Below are 18821 nucleotides of genomic sequence, written 5' to 3'. Positions count from 1 at the left end.
TGTGGTGCTAGGAGCTCTGCTGGGTACTGAAGGTCTTTGTGAGCAAGACAAAGAGTATCTGCCTCTGTGGACCTTACATTCTGCTGGGGAAGATGGACACACACACACACCCAAAAGTAAATTGACAAAATAGCTGTATGTTGTAATGAGTGATTTAAAGAAAATACCTACTTTAGGTGGGGTGATCAGAGGAGGTTTATCTGAGGGAATAACTTGAGATTTCACTCAAAGAAGAGAGGGAGCTAAGCCGAGGGCAAAACAGGAGAGCGAGCGTTTCAGTCAGAAATAACAGCAAGTGCAAAGGCCTGAAAAGAGCAAAGAGCTTGAATGGAAAGACCAGGGTAGCTGGACCGTAGTAGTAAGCCAGAGGAGGGAGGATCAGGTGAGGTGGAGGAAGCAAGCAGGGGTCAGATTTCACAGGGCCATGGCAGGGAGTGTGTGTTGTATTCTGGGGGCAACGAGAAGCCGCTAAGGGTTTAAGTAGAGAAGTGAAGTGATTTGGAATATGGATTGATTCATTCAATACATGAAATGTTTATTGAAACCTTACTGTGTACCAGGCACTGTTCTGGGCACTGGGGTACAGCATGGAAAAGGATAAATTCCTGTATTCATGAAGCTAATAATCTAGTGGTGGGCGCATAATCAAATAAACAAGAAAAACATCAGATAAGCATTATACAGATGATGACCATTGTTTAAATCATAGTATATGTTCTTAAGACTTTGTGTATATATATATACATACTTCTCCTTTGTTATCAGCTTTTCTTTCCCCTAAACAACTTATGGTAGGATTTTTTCTGTGTTACATTAAATGAACAGCTTTCTTTTATTTGGAAGCATCAATTTGTTTTGTAGATTAAGTATGGCCAAAATAATACTACATAAATGAAAAAAATACTGTGCAGCAACAAAAACTTATCTAAGTCATCTGTTTGGAAAGAAGTATATAGTAACTTCCTTTGGACAGTCTGACATGTGGCTCTCCTGCCTCATCCCATGTTCCAGCAGCCCCTCATGATAACTTTGACCTGTTAATGTGGTTAGTTAAATTTATGGATTTCCTATTTATTGAACCAATTCATACATTCCTAAAATGTACCTTAATTGACTTCTGTTATTATATTAGTGTCCTGATGGATTCCCTTTGCCAATACATATATTTTAGGATTTTAGTATCAATATTCGTGAGATCTATAGTTTCCTTTCTTAGTATTTTCTTTGTCAGATTTTGGTGTTAGCATTTGACTGCTTTATAAAAAAAATCGGGAAGCTCTTTTTCTGAGTTTTGGAACAGATTAAATTGCATAAGTATTATTCTTTCATTTAATTATCAAATACATATTTACTGAACATTCACTGCGTGCCAGGCATTGGGCTGATGCTGGGTAATCACAAGTAGACAAAACAGACATGATTCCTGTCCTCATAAGGCTTGGTTTATTAGGTAAATAGACATTAGTGAAATAATTATGATTATGTAATTATAAACCATGATAAATACTCTGAAAGAAATCGTTGAAGATCTACTTTGACTGTTCTTTTCATGTATTTGAGTAAATGGTTATTGCGTTAATACACACTAAAAATTAATTCTTTTAAAATTAATATTTGTTGAAGATTTGATATGTAATTAGTTCTGTGATAAATACATAAGTAAATAAAATGAGGTCTTCATAATTATAAAAGTTAAAATAAAAATAATGGTGATAGTAGCTACCATGGTAGGTGGTATATTGCACATTTTTTGATTGAAGAAATTAAGACTTACATTAAGTAGACACTTCAGTTATGTCTGTGACACCTCCAGTTGTACACTCCTCTGGAAATTCCACTAAGATCATAGTAACAGAGTAAAGATATAAATCCACAAAGATCAAGAGAGTGAGAAAGGAGAAGATAAATGAAATCAGTATTTGGGAAACTACAAAAGAAGGTGGTCAATTACTAAATGATTTAGTGGATTAGAGAATGCTGAAGGCTGAAGAGAGGTAAGCCAACAAGAGAAGCAAGCCGATTCCCTCCACAGAATCTGGAAAAGGCTCAGGATTTAGAGGTACCAAGTACTTCTCAGGGCAGGAATATGGGTGGAATAGAAATAGAAGTATCTGTAAACTGTGGTATCTTTTAAAAAGAAAAGAGAAAATACAACTTAAGTAAAAGAAGAGATTCTTTTTTTAAAAAAGGGAGAGAAATTATTCAGGAAGCAAGAAAGGATTAGATAATAAAGCTGAAGAACTCTCCTAAAAAATAGAATAGCCACAACAATTAGACAAAAAGAGTGAGAAAGTATTTAGAAAATAAAGGTCCAGTCAAGAAAGTTTTTCATCTAATCCAGTGGCAGGAAGAAAAATCTATAACGAAATCAGTACTATAGATATGTGGGAGAATCTGGAACATGATACAGTGGGTAGCCAGTGATACCAACAGCCAGTGTCATTGAGATGGGATATGTCATGAAAGGTTTCAGAGAGGTACTGATACCTGAAATCTAAGTAAGTATTCAAATGATAAGCCAAAAAAGGGCACTAGTGTATACATTTTCAGGTCAATAGAAATAGCAAATGCAGAGGTGGAAACACGATACACATGAGGAACTGCAAGCAGTTCATTATTTGAGAAATTCAGTATACTTTACAAAAAATAGCATGTATAGTTTTATAATAGTACACCTTTTTTCAAAAAGGATTTGAGGTAGAACTGTGTGAATATATTTAAGATTCTTTAGAAAAAGTAGCAATATTGATTATATCGTTCATTATGTCAAGAGGGGAGAATTAAATTGGGATTCAGGAGACCAGGATTCTAGTGCAGACCTACCACTAACTTGTTGAGACCTTAGTGTGATAATGTTGTTGACTGCCTTCCCAGTAATCACCTCCCTTTTTCTTCCCTTCCCCCAAACCACAATTTTGTCTAGCTTTTGGGGTGATCCCATGCTTCAGGAGCAGCTTGGGCGGGTGAGAGTGGGGGGCTGTGTGACTCTTAGTTACTCTAAGCTCATTATGGTAATTCCACTCTCTTTGGTTAGTGATTGTTTTAGGAATAAACGTGTGACTCAGTTCTGGCCAATGAGTTGAGAATGGGGTGCCTGCAGAGAGAATTCTGGGAAAGCTTTCTCACCGAGGACAAAGGAAAAGATGCCCTCTCCCTGCCTTCATCTTATTCTAGCTCTGAAGATGTGTTTGAGCCCAGTGTACGGATGCAACAGAGCAGTTTTCAGGCTTAAGGGTTCCCTCCTCTGCTCCTGAAGCTGAGGATTGTTTTTAAAAATATGGTGCCTTTGTTGCTACTCCTTTTCTAAGTTGCAAGTGTAATCTGGTTTGGGAGGGTCTTTACTTCCAGCTCTGCTTTCCTCTTTGAGACCACTGTCACCAGGAGATACAGCCCTTGCTTTCCAAAGGTCACACACTCACTCTAGGAGTATTTTGTGAGCGCATTCTAAGATCTCCAGGCCACCGGGACACTTTCATCATAGAGACTTTTTCTCGTTTGTCTTGATAAAATGCAGGGTATAGCATAGTACTAGGCACATAATAGTCATCACTAATAGTTTTGTTTAATGAAGGGTGAATCAAATATTACTTATGTAGGGGTGGGGAGAGGTTTTATTTGTGTTCTATTTGATTTTATTATTTCCAGCCAGTAGAACATGGGTGTGGTTCTATAATCTGTGCATTTTGAAAGGGTTTTTTCAATGAGGCAAAATTGATTCCTGTTTATCTCTGCGAAGAAAATTTTCTTTAGAAATTAAAGAATTGGGGGAAAACCACTTCAATCTATGTGTGTTACTACTTCTTATACAGCAAATTTAGCCTTTAGCTCTGGAGACTTGACAAAGAAGGGAAACATCACAAAATTGTACCTAATGCAAACTAGATGCTCAGTAAACATTTATTTATATAGTAGATATGCCTGAAATAGAACTATTCACTTTATGATTTAATTTTTTCTTTTTTCATTTTAGCATTTATGACATTAGCAGAGAACAGGACTATGTCAAGAAGTCCGGGGGTATACTTGGTGCAAATGAATTAAGACCACCCTCCCAGCTCCATTCCCTGTGAGAGAAGACCGAGACAAGGTTCATATCAGAGAAGAGTGGGTATTAAACTAAATGCTATAAGCTATTACTAATGAATCCAAAGCTGCACAGTACAGTTTTTTAGATTTTAATTTAGATCATGTAAAATGAAAGGACTTTTTTAAAAATTCTAACTTCCAGTAGCTACAGATTTCTTATAATTATTAGTCAAAAATTGATAGGTGATTAAGTTTGCAAATTGCATCAGAAAAGGTGTGTGTGTTCAAGAGAAATTGTCACACTCCTCTATCTGTATTTCTTTGAAATTATGATTTATTTTACTTGATTTTAAATTGAGATATTTTAAATAGTAGAAGTAATACATGCTTATGTAAGAAAAATCTAAATTGTAGTGATATATATAAGGCAAAAGTATAAGTTCTCCTTTTTGTCCACTCCCCAATCACCATTGGTGTATATACTGTTAACGGTTGGATTTCCCATCTTTTCTACATCTTTTTCTGTATACTTCCAAACACATAATTTTTTATGGTTTTTTTTTTTTACCAAAATGACAGATAATACATATTATTCACTCAGTAGTATACAATAGATATCTTTGTACGTCAGTATATACAGATTTACTTTGTTTTTATTTAGTAAGTGCAAGGTGTTTCCCTATTGATGGCAATTTAGGTTGTCTCCAGTGTTTTTGCTGTTATAGGTGTTGGTGCATGGAACACCCTTGGACATATAACCCCTGCACTTATGCTAATATTTCTGAGGAACAGATTCCCAGAAATGGAATGGTTATTTGGTATGCCCATTTAAGTTTTTGTTACTTTCTGCCAAATTGTGTTCTAAAAAAGCTGTATATATCTTAAACTGGCAGTCCTTTGATATCTTAAAGGTAAGGGTAGTACATTTTAGGATTAGGTGATTAAAGAATGGGCTGTTCCTTCAACAACTGTCAAATGACCTACTTAGAGGAGATACAGTATATAGGCATGGAGAGTATTAAAAGGTGTAGGTTGCCTTCTACTAATAAGGGCCTTTAATGGCACATATTGTTGGGTTCTTAGTGTTTCTGTCTCTGATAAGTGCTATTGCTTAATTCACAAACAGGAGTTGTGGTCATGTAAGTCTGGGGGAGATGTAGAAGTGGCTAGATTCTGTTAGATTACTGTGACACCTAAGTTGTTGACGTTTGTTCATCTCATTATTTGCTTTCAGACCAGATGCTTATAGAATGGAAAATAGATACCTGTGGTATAGCATCAGAAGCTGGTTTATAATTTTTTTATCTCTCTTATTAGAAGTTATAAAGAGAGAAAAAAGTGTCCCGAAATCAGACACTCAGTATCCCTGTCATGGATTTTGAGATGGGGGAGATTGATGCAGGGCGCTTTGAGCAGAATCCAACTTGTTGTGTCAAGCTTGACCTAACTTTTTTTTTTTTTTTTTTTTTTTGCAGTACGCAGGCCTCTCACTGTTGTGGCCTCTCCCATTGCGGAGCACAGGCTCCGGACGCACAGGCTCAGCGGCCATGGCTCACGGGCCCAGCCGCTCCGCGGCATGTGGGATCTTCCCGGACCGGGACACGAACCCGTGTCCCCTGCGTCGGCAGGCGGACTCTCAACCACTGTGCCACCAGGGAAACCCAAGCTTGACCTGACTTTTAAGATCCAATCCACAAATGGCAGAGAAACGTGCCCAAAGCCAGGTGCTACAGGAAAGAATATTAACTCAGTTTTCAGAGCCATTTTGATTCAACTTCAGTTTTTTCCATGTGCTCTTTGTTGATCACTTAAACAGTAAGGGACACTCTTTATGCTTTACAGACAGGTACTTTTCAAGTTACCTTCTTAGATGTTGCTTTAGATTTCTTTGTGGAATAGCCCCCTCTTCTTTCTCTTAATATTCTGATCATCTTGAATGTTAAACTAGAGCATGTGCATTGCTCAGCAAAAAATGAAACTATCCATTTATTTAATGCTCCTCGTTTTGTACGCTTGTTTTAGGCGGTTAAATGAAAGCGCATTGTGTGGGAAGAGACAACGTCAAATGATTTATCAGTAAAATTCTCATTATGTCCTTAATTATAGAGCAGGAAACTTGTGCTTTCTTGAGAGTATAATTGAGGTCATTTATTATGAAGTCATGAAAGATTCAGGGTTTACTGTGGTTTTCCATTAACTTCTCTTTTGATATGCTTTTCCTTCTGCCAACTGTAAAATTATTACTTTTCTAACATATGGCTATTTGGAGAGTGCTGACATAAAAAGGAAGCATTTTTAACCATAAATAAATGGTTTTAGAAGTTACAGTATAAAAGTACAAAATAAGTCATTTCTTACTTGTTCCTCCTTGTTTATTTTAAATCATTACCATTAGTCCTAGCTTTATTGGGAGCAGTACTCCCCACATTGTATTAGATGGGGTCTTTTAAATTGCATTATTTCTCACAGTTTTCAGTTTATTATTGTGTGTTGATGCTCAAAATTGGGGATATATGTAGTATTCAGTACTTGTGAAACTTATAATCTATTAACATCTTGCAGAATTTAGGGAAGTTGATAATCATAGATTGGTCATTTCCAAAGCTATGACAACTTTTATTTCTTTCACTTGTAAGCAACATCTTTCACAAATATTGAGCCTCATGGTATAATTAGATTCTTTAAATATTATATTGCCTTTTAAAAAATTTAAATACTAGGTTTCCAAAATTATAATTTTTAAAGGAATCCTGATTTGCATTTGAGCTAGCTGTACAGATTATTTGTAAAAGGAGTTTGCAAGTGCATAGGCTTCCCAGTTTGTTTTGAGGAAGTAGCTAAAGAAAGCCATAATTTTTAAATTGTTATCACTGGTGTTTTGCTGTTTGAATCTCTTTAGAATATCCATATTTTTCACAGCACTGGTATACCGATATTGAAAGAGAGAAGGTGAAACTGAGGAAAAATCAAAGTCAGATACAATCGATATAGATCAGATGTGCCAACTTCAGAATATTCTTAAGTGTTTCATCCTCTTTTCTTTCTTTCCTTGCTATTTATAATCTTTTATTTTTGATACGATGAAGTATTATTATCAAAATCATTTTTAAATTACCTTGGGAATTGAAGCATTAGGACAGTTTAGTCCAAATGAATTTTACTGAAATGTTTGTTTTGATTTCTGTAATAGTCTAGGGTTTTTTAATCTGTTGTTCATAAATTAATTTTAATTAAAAAGCTTATGTTTTCTTTAACTTTTGAACTCTAGTGTAATTGGCAGAGTCCTGGTATAAGTAGGAAGCCAGATTAATGTACTTATTTATACTGTAAGGCCCAAACTTCCAGTCTTACATAAATTATTCTCTCTATTATTTACAAATAATCAGTGTGTATCCGCCCCCCCAACCTTGTTAAAGAGAATAGAGAGGATGTAAATAGAAAGGAGTAAACAAATCAAATAGTTCAATGTTATGAGAACTCATTAGGCTCAGTTCTTGCTAAGTGAGGACTGGTAAAATCAAAAGACACAAGGGCTCAATCAAGAGAATTACTGGATTGAGTCAGTAGTTCTCAATTAGGAAGCATGCCTCTCATGGGAGGGGTATACCAGCATCTTTGGGATAACACATGGGTATGGTTTGAAGAAAGCACTTTCAAGAAAAGTAATAAAGTTTTATTTTTGTAAAATGATGATTTTATAATACAGCCCATAAGAAGTAAATTTTAATAGACATGTACAGGCTGGTGAGGAAGCCCCAAAGAAACATGATTTCTAATGTGTTTGCTGAGTGTGCAGTAGTAGGCTCCTTCCAAGGAACCTAACAGACTTCCTTGGGGATTTGGTGAGAAGACAGGAAGGGTAAGTTTATCAAAATGTGGCTTAGGTTTAAAAAAATTTAAGAATGAGAAGAATTGGTCTAAGCAGTTGCTGACCACCAACTTGACACTACAGTTGCATCTGCTTTTACCCAGTGTGGCTACAGCGCCCAGCTTGAAACCAAAAGGGATTTATTCTTGCATTAAAAGTCATTCACCCTCAGTTATAATCCATTTAGGTTATTTTCACATGTGAGATCTTTTAAGATAGTCCAGATATGGTAGCCAAAACACATTGTAAATGTCTTAATCATACAGGAAGGAAATAGATGATTATTTCCTATTATCATAGATGATATATTTCCTGTATCAGTATTCAGTGATATTTAGTGTGCCACTTTTCCCCATCCTTTGGTTATCTTAAACAGTTGCATTATTTTTGTTTGTGTTTTGCAGTTTTTGAGACAGTGTCCTTGAGTTCAGACTCTCTCTTCCAGAGGGCAGTTTCAATTCTCCATACTTCTTACTTGGACTCTGCATCTGAGCATGGTTTTCAGTACAGTCAAGTGACTGGTGAAAAATGACATTTTCTTAAATGAGGTGAGGTGCTTGGTACACACTGTGTCTGTTTTATTTTAGTTTTAAAGAAAGAGACCCATTATTTTTGATATATAAGCCTAGTTCTTTTTAGCTATCCCATTTCAGCTGAAATAAAAGATCCTTGGAAATAGTCACTTGAAAGGTAATTATAATATATTCTAGGGAATAGAAAAATAATAAATGTCATTAGTCTTTTAGCAGGAGGAATTCAGATGATGCATTTTTAAAAGTTAATTTTCAAGGCAAAATAACATGTTTATAACATTTGATTATTCTCTCCTTATACAGTACAAAACTCTTTACCAAGAAAAAAAAGCAAGTAACTGTACTCACGAAGAACTTCAAGAAACTTACGGGTTTCTTCTGTTTGAAACTGAAAATCAGGTAAGGGAATTCGATCGTAGAAAAGTAATTTTGTGATGTTAATGTACAAAATTAATTATATCATTAAAGTTAAATATTGGTATTTTAGGTCTATAAAGTTTGTAAGATTACCAGTTCATCAGTCTTTTTTGTTAGTTTGGTGGCAATGTAAATGACAGTGAAAGCTTGTCATGAAAGAGATTGGATTTCTACAACTTTCCATAGGTTTTCTTTAGTTTTATCTTGAATACATTTGTAAGCTCGTGGTGAGATTTTGATTAATACAGATTCCTTAAGTATTAATAATGACTTTTAATGGAGTGAATGGATATTTTCTATTCTCGATCATTGTTTAGATAGATATTTTCTATTTCTTGTGGAGGTTTTTCAAGTTTAAATTACATGATTTTGGGGACAAGATGAACACGTTCAGCATTCTAGTTACTTGGAATTGTTTCATGCCTTATTTTGAAAATTGAACATCCATATTGTTGGTTGTACCTAAATTGTGGAGAAGGAAACTACTGTGTGCAGGTATGTCTCCAGAGATGTGTGTGGCTTCTAGATACAGTTCAGCAATGCTAGAGATCTATAATCCAACTTAAAGTAATTCAAAGGTAGTATTTCGGTTGAGGTCATGATTTTTAAAGAACAGGGATAGATTTGCTAAAGAATAATTAACATTACCATATAACTTATGGATTATATAGTAATACTAGAGAGTTTGTTTAACTTCCAAATAAGATATGTTATGGATTCATACTAAAAAAAAAAAAATAAAGCATTTGCGGAGAAGACATTTTCAAATTTAGTGATTCCCAAGCTGTAATTGAAAAAGAAATCTTCAAGAGAGGACTTATCTGTGAGCTTGTTTAATCTGGTTTTGCTGGTGACATTTTTGTTAACAGAAATAATAAAATTTCACGAAAAAGTTTGAGCTGTTAATATTAACTAAAACACAATTGCCTTACGTAAGCTTGCTTTGTGCCATGAATGCATAGAACGTACAGATTCTGTATTGAAAGTCTGTATATAGATTATAGAGTTATTTCATGGACCCTCCCAAGAACGATATGATAAGCAAAGTACGATCTTTTGTTTAAGGCAAAGTTGGTATGTCAGCGTGGACTCTGTGTTGGCAGCAGTGCTATCAGCACTCTGGGTGACCCAGGGAAAGGTACGTCTGTAAGGAAAAGGAATCTCTTTTACAAGGTGAAGTGGGGTTTAGTTAGTTACATAAGATACCTATGTTAAATGCTAGTTTCATTGATGATAAATAGTGATCTTTGGAAGCAGACCTTTAAACATATAAATGAGCTTTGAGTCTAAGACTTAAGGTTTTCTAATAGGAGTTATCTTTTTTAAAAGGATGGTTGGACTAGAAAAGGTACTGAAGGTATCTTTCAGTGCCAAGAGTTCAGTGCAGTCATCTGGGGCTAGTGAGGATTTCTTCTGAATTATCATAATGGCAGTAGGAACACATAATAGAGGGAACTGACGCACCTTGGCAACTGTGGAATGTGAGGAGTAACAAAGAATCAAATGTAAGGTAACTTACACTGCACTGATATTGTCAGTAGAAGAGAGACACGGAGGAGAGGAAATTGTAGGGAAGCTGTTGAGTTAAAAGAGAAAGGTAATCTTACTGTCAAGAATGTGGATTAGCACTAATTTCTTTAAGCTTCACTTTCCTCATCTGTAAAATAGATGAAACTATCATCTAGATTTGCTGTGAGGATTACATGAGACTGTGTCAAGTGCTTAGCTTGGAGCTTACACCTAAATGAACACTACTACTTCAGTGAGCTAAATTTGAGAAATAATGAGGTGGTCATAAGTGTTTCTGAAAGCTGTCCTGCTGGTGGTAAAAATAGTTGGAAAAGGGATTAGAACTGGAGGTTGGGGTTCAAGGTGGCAGCGGGTGGGTGTTAGCTGAAGCCAAAAACATTGTTACATGGGGCAGCAAAGATGGCAAGAGCAGAACTTTCAGGTGGTTATGGGAGCAAGGGATGGGGCCACGGGGCAAGGCTAGGAAGAGGGAGTTGAGAGCAGTCCAGGGGATGAAGAATCAGGAGGTGGAGTTTCACAGAGAACAGAAGGCTGTAAGGAGGGGTGTTAGCAGTGTCAGATGCTACAGAAGTTGGAGATCAGCACTGAGAAGGATTACTGGGCTCCATGGCTACATTCCTGCTGACCATTTCTTTTAAATAACAACTTTATTGAGATAACATTCACATACCATTCGTTTCACCTGTTTAAAGTATACAATTTTTTTTAGCATATTCACTAAAATGAATATGCAGCCATCAGCACAATCAATTTTAGACCATTTTCATCAGTCACTCCCCACTCCCACCAGCCTAAGCAACCAGTACTCTACTTTTTGCCCCTATGGATTGGCCTATTCCAGACATTCCATGTAGATGGGATCGTATATGACCTTTTGTGACTAACTGTTTTACTTAGCTTAGTGTTTTTGAGATTCATCCATGTTGTAGCATATACTTCATTCCTTTTTTGACTGAATAATATTCCACTGTACCGCATTTTCTTTATCCATTCAGCACTTGATGGACATTTGGTTGTTTCTACTTTTTGGCTATTATAAAAAAATGGTACTATGTACGTTCTTGTCCAGGTCTTTATGTGGACATGTTTTTTCATTTCTGTTGGGTTTATACCTAGGAGTGGAATTGCTGGCTCATATGGTAACTCTGTGTAAAACAAATGTTTTTTTAAACTTATATTCAGCTCTTCTAAAGGACATGAAAGGGGATAAGTTCATAACCCCAATAACAGTTTACCTAAAACCTTTTTTTCCTTCTCCCCTACTCTTTTTAACCCCCCCTTCTTTTCATTATGAAAAATGCTAACATAGAAAAAGTAGAGAGCATAGTATAATATACCTATCACCTACGTTTAACAGATAATGTTTTGCATTATTCTCTTCATTTGTTTAAAAAAGTTTTTTTTTCTGAAAATTGTGAAAGTGAATTACAAGCAAACACCTCAGCTTACATCTCTAAAAATTAAGGCCATTTTTGCGCTTTACTGCAGTCACATGAGTTTATTGTTGATGTTTGAGAGGCTGGCTTCAGTAGGGTGGTGGAGTAGATAGAGGCTGGATTGCTCCTATAAATACACAATCTTCTTCATCACATGTACTGGGGGTAATAATAAAATAGCACTACTGCCTGTGTGTGTTCTATAGTTTTGGGCTCAAATAGAAATGGATAGTTCTGTGTATGAAAGTAATCCTTTATATTACTGTAGTGTATTATAGTTTTAAAAGTTTATGGATCTTTTTAAATCTTCCTGAGAACCCTGTGATTTATGTATCTATACTCATGCCCACCTTGCCCGCTTAAGTGACATACTCCTCAGTCACATGGTTATTATTAGCAGTAAGTGAAAAACCTGGAACTGGAACCCAATCTCCTGGCCACAAGTTTATTGCTCTGTCTGCTATATCCATGTCCTCACCATTGTCTTTTATGTTTCAAAAGAGATACTTCAGGAATATCTCTGAAATGTGTCCTTTCCTCCTTATTCTCACTGCTGCTGCCGGGTGGGGATCCTCTTCTCCTGTCGTAACTTAAAGGAGTCTCTCCCCTCTTGAGACTCACTTCTCTATTAAGCTGCAGTGGGCTGTGATGTGGCTACAGTGGTGAACAAAACAGATATAACCCCCGCCTCCCTGGAATTCACAGCCCAGCAGAATAAGCTGCTTGAAGGCAGGACCTCGTTGTATTTCCCTTTGTGGCACTGCTGCCTGGCACACAGCTGCAGTGTAGTAGACCTCAGCACACATTCTTAAATATGAGTACTTACTGAGATGTTTTGCAAAAAATAACTTGAGAATCAGATTACTATAGGCCTTTTCACTGAATGATTGCATGGAGAAAAAACAGACTCACGAAGACTTTTCCAAACATGTGATACTCTTATCCCTTTTCACTTACCATACCCAAATAGAAAACTGGTTGTCGAACAGATGTATTGTATCTTAGCTCTAATGTTTCCATACCTTTAGAATATCTCAAATAGTTTTTAAAAGGTAAGCAGTTTCAAAATAGTTTTTTAATGTTAGCATTTATTTGTCTTTTGTGTTGTCTTGTTCAGTTAAAGGTAACCCATGTGTAAATAATCTTTTTAAAGTGTAAATTAATCTATTTTTATACTTTTATAGGTGTATACATTTCCAAATACTCAGACTATCTTCATGCAAGACCTTGGTATCATGGGAAGTCTGGTTATGTTGTAATTTTTAATCTAATTAAGGTAAAGACTAAATGTGCTTCTATGTAATTTTTCTTTTAAAAATGAAAGATTATCAGTCTGTGATAATGTTCTTTGCAGATCATTTGCTACACATAGTCCTTGCCAAAGACAGCTATCTAAAGTCAGAGAAAATAACTGCTTTTTGCTTTCCTTTACGGACAAAGCTTTTTTTAAATTCATTTTATAGATGATCTATGAATATGTTTTTTTAAAAAAAGCTTCAAAATAATACAACAGGTATTCAGTGAAAAGCTTTCCTCTCACCCTGTCCCACAATGCCACTTTTTAAATAGTAAATAACAGAAAACGAGTAGCTGCTTATAAAGCAGTGTGATTTCAGTTATAAGAGATGAATTTAGAAAGCAACATTCATTGATTTAAGTTGTCAAAATGAGAAACCTTTATATATTTTTTTAACCCCTAAAACATTGAGACCTTGTTCACAGTTTCATGGGGCACCTGCAACTGATGATCTCAGAAATTTTTAAATGCCCTTAAATAGTCCAGTATAAATGAATCACGCAATTAGAATTTTCACTCAAATAGTAGGAAAACTCTAATTTTAGAGGTTGGGGGGCTTTTTGAGGACATATTCTGTGGTCTTGTTTTGGTTTTGCTTTTGTTTTAGCTTTCCTACTATCTTAAGTTCTTTGGTTATAAACCTAACACTACTGATTTTTTTAAGAGTGTGAACTCTTCGTATTCCAAAACTTGTCCCCAAGAACTGGAGGGAAAGTAGCATTGCATTGGCTCATAGTCACTGCTTCCCTCCCTTACTCTTCCCTCTCCTGCTCTGTGATAAGTGCTGTAGTTCTGCCGCAGACAACGTGCCTGTCAGCTCAGGTAACAAACATTTTTTGCTTATGTCAGATTGTGCCTCGCCATTGGTTTCGTGCCCCCATATCCCACCCTGTCTGGTGGATACTGCTGTTTAGTTTTTGCCTATGTGCTCTCAGTCTTCCTTACTTTACTGCTTAGAAGGCAGCCCTGCCCAACATCATAAGCTGTTTGATGGGGAGAGAATACAGGTTTTGATTGCTCACTGAAGTACCATTTATATTATTTGTCTTCTTAGTATTGCCTTTGGTGGTCCTGTTGATGAAGAGGCGGGACCTTGACAGCAAACATGTGTATATGTTCTTTATTAGGCTACTTTTAAATAAATCCTAGAGTCAGATTATTGCTATTTGAAAACATTTGATTAGTCTTAATATTTTCATTCTAGGGAAGAGTCAAGTTTGTGTCTGAGAATTATACAACTAACTATACCAGCCCATCTTCTGGCTATGATTGCCACGTGGCTGTAAGTACTAACAAGTTTTCTCACAAGACAAGTCAGTTTCGCACCTTTGAACTGAATCAGGTATAGTCACCTGGGAATAAATCATTTCTAAATCTAAGGAGTTAAATTTTGGGGCTGGGTAGGGTTGAAATAAACTTGATGCACGTGGAATTCTGTAGTATTACCCTGATAATACTTATTTTGCTTCTTTCAGTATTACCTCTATGAACTTTCAGGCAGCACTGTTATTGAGCGACCCAGACAGATCTGTCCTTATGTGATTGTAGCTTTTCAGTACAGGGAACCTAAAAAGATGGCAGCACCAGCTCATAATCATAAAAGCAAGTAAGTAATTATGTACATACTTTGTTTTACTGGATTTCTTTCCTTTGCTCTTATAAAATATGCTTCTTTTTTTTCCCCCTAGACTTGAACTCAAAGAAGATGGTAAGAAATTATTTAATTGGTTCTTTTAGCTGTTTCTTTAAGTAAATGTTTTGTTCATAAATAAAATAATCAGTTTCTTTCTTACCCTCATTTCTCACAGTTCTCATCTATCCATGGAAAGGGAAATTAATTATTCAAGGCTGTCTGATGTGTGATATAACTCTTTGGTCCTCTTACGGCACATTGGTTCCAAAACAACTGTAAGTATTGAATAAGTGCCTTTACTGATGCTTGTATAATTTTTTGATTCTCATTTTGAGGTCTTGCTTGTTGGCACTGGTGTGAAATACAGCAACTGTACTTGGTTTTAGATTACTCCTGGGGAGATGTATAGAGCACAGGGCCATGACACAGGAGACCTAAATTCAGATATAAATCTGACCGTTGCCTTGAAATAAGTTAGTTTTATAATCTTTGACAAATCACTTTTTATATTTTAGTATCTTAATCTATTTATGGGAAAATGATCTCTCAGGCTAAATTAATTTACTTGATGCTAGAAGTTTGACTTTCCCCAAGAAACAACTTGGACTTGCCTAGATAACAGATGCAACAGATTCTAGCCACTGAATTCTATTAGAATCTTTATAAGGTTTGCAGTATCTAGCTTTTTAATTTTCACACGATTTTCCTAGACTAGTATTAGAGTAGCCTTTACATGTATTTACATTATGATGAATTACAGTACTTGCTTCTGCAGAGAGAACTGTGAAGGGCATCTTGTGATATCTTTTTGTTTAATCTATTCTTAGTTTGCACCCAAAACTGTTGAAAGTTAGACATGCTTTAATTGAAAAATAAAATGAAAACTGGTGTGCTATTAGAAATCATTTACTTTCTACTGGCCTTTTTTAAGAAGAGAGAGGGAATTTATAGCCCATAGAATAAATTAAGGATTCTGTGAATAAATAAATGGGAGAGAAGGGAAAGTTCTTTCTCACTGTAGAGTGCAACTAATAGGTATAGAAAGAGCGATGGAATTTGGAAATCACATTTTGGCAACATCATAATAATCAGTGGAGGCTTGATGTAGTAGGTGAAAGTTTGATGGTATTTACATATCTCGCAAAGGAAAAAATAAAGACTTTACAATGGAAGAAGCTACAGAGACCATCTTAACTAAGTGGTTAAGTTAATGTCACCAGGAGAGGAATAAACATCATGTGCTTCCTGATACGATGCACAGAGAATAACACGATATCAGTCTGTGGTGCTCCTGCCAATCTAATCAGGAAGAAAGGTTAGACATGCCCAGATTGAGGGACATTCTGCAAAATAAATGGTCTATATTATTCAAAAATATCAAGGTCACTGAAGATAAAGACTCAGAGATTGTTGCAGACTGAAGGAGACTAAAGAGACATACGTAAATGCAATGTGGCATCCTGGATTGGATCCTGAACCAGAAAAAAGTACCTTCTTTTGTTACAAGGGACCTTAGTGAGACAGTTGGCAACATTTGAATGAGGTCTGTAGGTTAAAAAATTGTCCTGTATCATTGTTAATTTGTTGATTTTTGCTAATTGTTTTGTGGTTATATAAGGAAATATTTTTCTTAAGGGTACACATTAAGAAGTATTTGGGGGGAAAGGAGGCATCTGTAAGTCTGCAAGTATTTAAAAATGAGTTTTAAAGAAGGAAAAGGTAGTCAGGGGAAATGATGCAAGTCTGGCTGCGGTTCATCCTGTGGCACTGCATGGTCGGCAGTCCCATATTATCAAAAGTTCTTACGTAGTGTAATTTCTAGAAGATTCTCGTTCCAATATGCATAATTCTTCCACATGTCTGGATATTTTGGTTATAACAGAAATGCATGCATTCAGAAAATGGGAACACATTTGCAGACCATGGTTTATGAGGTCACATACTCAAAAATCTATAATATTTATGAATATGTACATTATTTGATCTGGCGTTTATAGATTTAAGAATTTTTTGTGGTTATAATATTTTTGTTTGCTTTATATTCGAAAGCCAAAACTTATGAAGCTGTAGTTTCAGTGTTTATTACATCACATGATATTGTTATTTTGTTTTTTAGACCACACGAACTAGAGTTTAAGTATGTAATGAAAGTGTCGTCTTTGAAAAACAGACTACCAGAAGCTGCTTTTAGAAAACAGAATTACGTGGAGCACAAAGGTCTGTTCAGATGTCATGGTACACTGCATGTCCTGAGCTCTGTTCCAGTTCTTTTCCACCCTCTCTTTCATACACACATGCACGCGTGCATGTGCACTCTCTCTCTCGCCCTCTTACTTCTGTTTTCCCTTAAGTACTTCTTAAAAGGGTCTTTTGTGAAAGGTGTAGAGTAGCTCTGTGATTCAGTTCTTGGGAGGTTCCGCCTCTACCTACTTTCTGGAGAGTTTATATCGTAAATGGGTGCTGAATTTTCTCAAAAGCTTTTTCTGCATCCATTGAGATCATCATATGGTTTTTATCCTCCAATTTGTTAATATGGTGTATCACATTGATTGATTTGCGTATATTGAAGAATCCTTGCATTCCTGGGATAAACCCCACTTGATCATGGTGTATGATCCTTTTAATGTGTTCTTGGATTCTGTTTGCTAGTATTTTGTTGAGGATTTTTGCATCTATGTTCATTAGTGATATTGGCCTGTGGTTTTCTTTCTTTGTGACATCTTTGTCTGGTTTTGGTATCAGGATGGTGGTGGCCTCGTAGAATGAGGTTGGCAGTGTTCCTCCCTCTGCTATAATTTGGAAGAGTTTGAGAAGGATAGGTGTTAGCTCTTCTCTAAATGTTTGATAGAATTTGCCTGTGAAGCCATCCGGTCCTGGCCTTTTGTTTGTTGGAAGAATTTTAATCACAGTTTCAATTTCACTGCTTGTGATTGGTCTGTTTATATTTTCTGTTTCTTCCTGGTTCAGTCTCGGAAGGTTGTGCTTTTCTGAGAACTTGTCCATTTCTTCCAGGTTGTCCATTTTATTGGCATATAGTTGCTTGCAGTAGTCTCTTATGATCCTTTGTATTTCTGCAGTGTCAGTTGTTACTTCTCCTTCTTTCATTTCTAATTCTGTTGATTTGAGTCTTCTCCCTTTTTTTCTTGATGAGTCTGGCTAATGGTTTATCAACTTTGTTTATCTTCTCAAAGGACCAGCTTTTAGTTTGATTGATCTTTGCTATTGTTTCCTTCATTTCTTTTTCATTTATTTCTGATCTGATCTTTATGATTTCTTTCCATCTGCTAACTTTGGGGGTTTTTTTGTTCTTCTTTCTCTAATTGCTTTAGGTGTAAGGTTAGGTTGTTTATTTGAGATTTGTCTTGTCTCTTGAGGTAGGATTGTAGTGCTGTAAACTTCCCTCTTAGAACTTTTGCTGCATCCCATAGGTTTTGGGTCGTGTTTTCATTGTCATTTGTCTCTAGGTATTTTTTTATTTCCTCTTTGATTTCTTCAGTGATTTCTTGGTTATTTAGTAGCGTGTTGTTTAGCCTCCATGTGTTTGTATTTTTTACAGTTTTTTTCCCTGTAATTGATATCTAGTCTCATAAAGTTGTGGTCAGAAAAGATACTGGATACGATTTCAATTTTCTTCAATTTCCCAAGGCTTGATTTGTGACCCAAGATATGATGTATCCTGGGGAATGTTCCATGAGCACTTGAGAAGAAAGTGTATTCTGTTGTTGTTGGATGGAATGTCCTATAAATATCAGTGAAGTCCATCTTGTTTAAGGTGTTATTTAAAGCTTGTGTTTCCTCATTTATTTTCATTTTAGATGATTTGTCTGTTGGTGAAAGTGGAGTGTTAAAGTCCCCTACTATTATTGTGTTACTATGGATTTCCCCTTTTATGGCTGTTAGCATTTGTCTTGTGTATTGAGGTGCTCCTATGTCAGATGCATAATATTTACAGTTGTTATATCTTCTTGGATTGATCCCTTGATCATTATGTGGTGTCCTTCTTTGTCTCTTGTAATAGTCTTTATTTTAAAGTTTATTTTGTCTGATATGAGAATTGCTGCTCCAGCTTTCTTTCAATTTC

The 18821-nt window shown here is 35.9% G+C and overlaps 1 long non-coding RNA gene across 1 annotated transcript; it reads left to right on the top strand.

The window, feature by feature from the left end:
* Positions 1–3337: 3337 nt before the first annotated feature.
* On the top strand, positions 3338–5872 carry LOC149749247 (uncharacterized). Its single transcript, XR_016392923.1, has 2 exons — positions 3338–4104; positions 5502–5872. It is a non-coding gene; the product is annotated as an uncharacterized LOC149749247 (long non-coding RNA).
* The last annotated feature ends 12949 nt before the right edge of the window (positions 5873–18821 follow it).

The sequence above is a fragment of the Delphinapterus leucas genome, chromosome 4, assembly GCF_059928025.1.
Source record: "Delphinapterus leucas isolate spDelLeu-1000000601 "Yukka" chromosome 4, BTC_Dleu_Yukka2, whole genome shotgun sequence".
Taxonomy (NCBI): domain Eukaryota; kingdom Metazoa; phylum Chordata; class Mammalia; order Artiodactyla; family Monodontidae; genus Delphinapterus; species Delphinapterus leucas.
The sequence above is the reverse complement of the archived record's forward strand: the minus strand, read 5'-3'. Positions and strand labels throughout refer to the sequence as shown.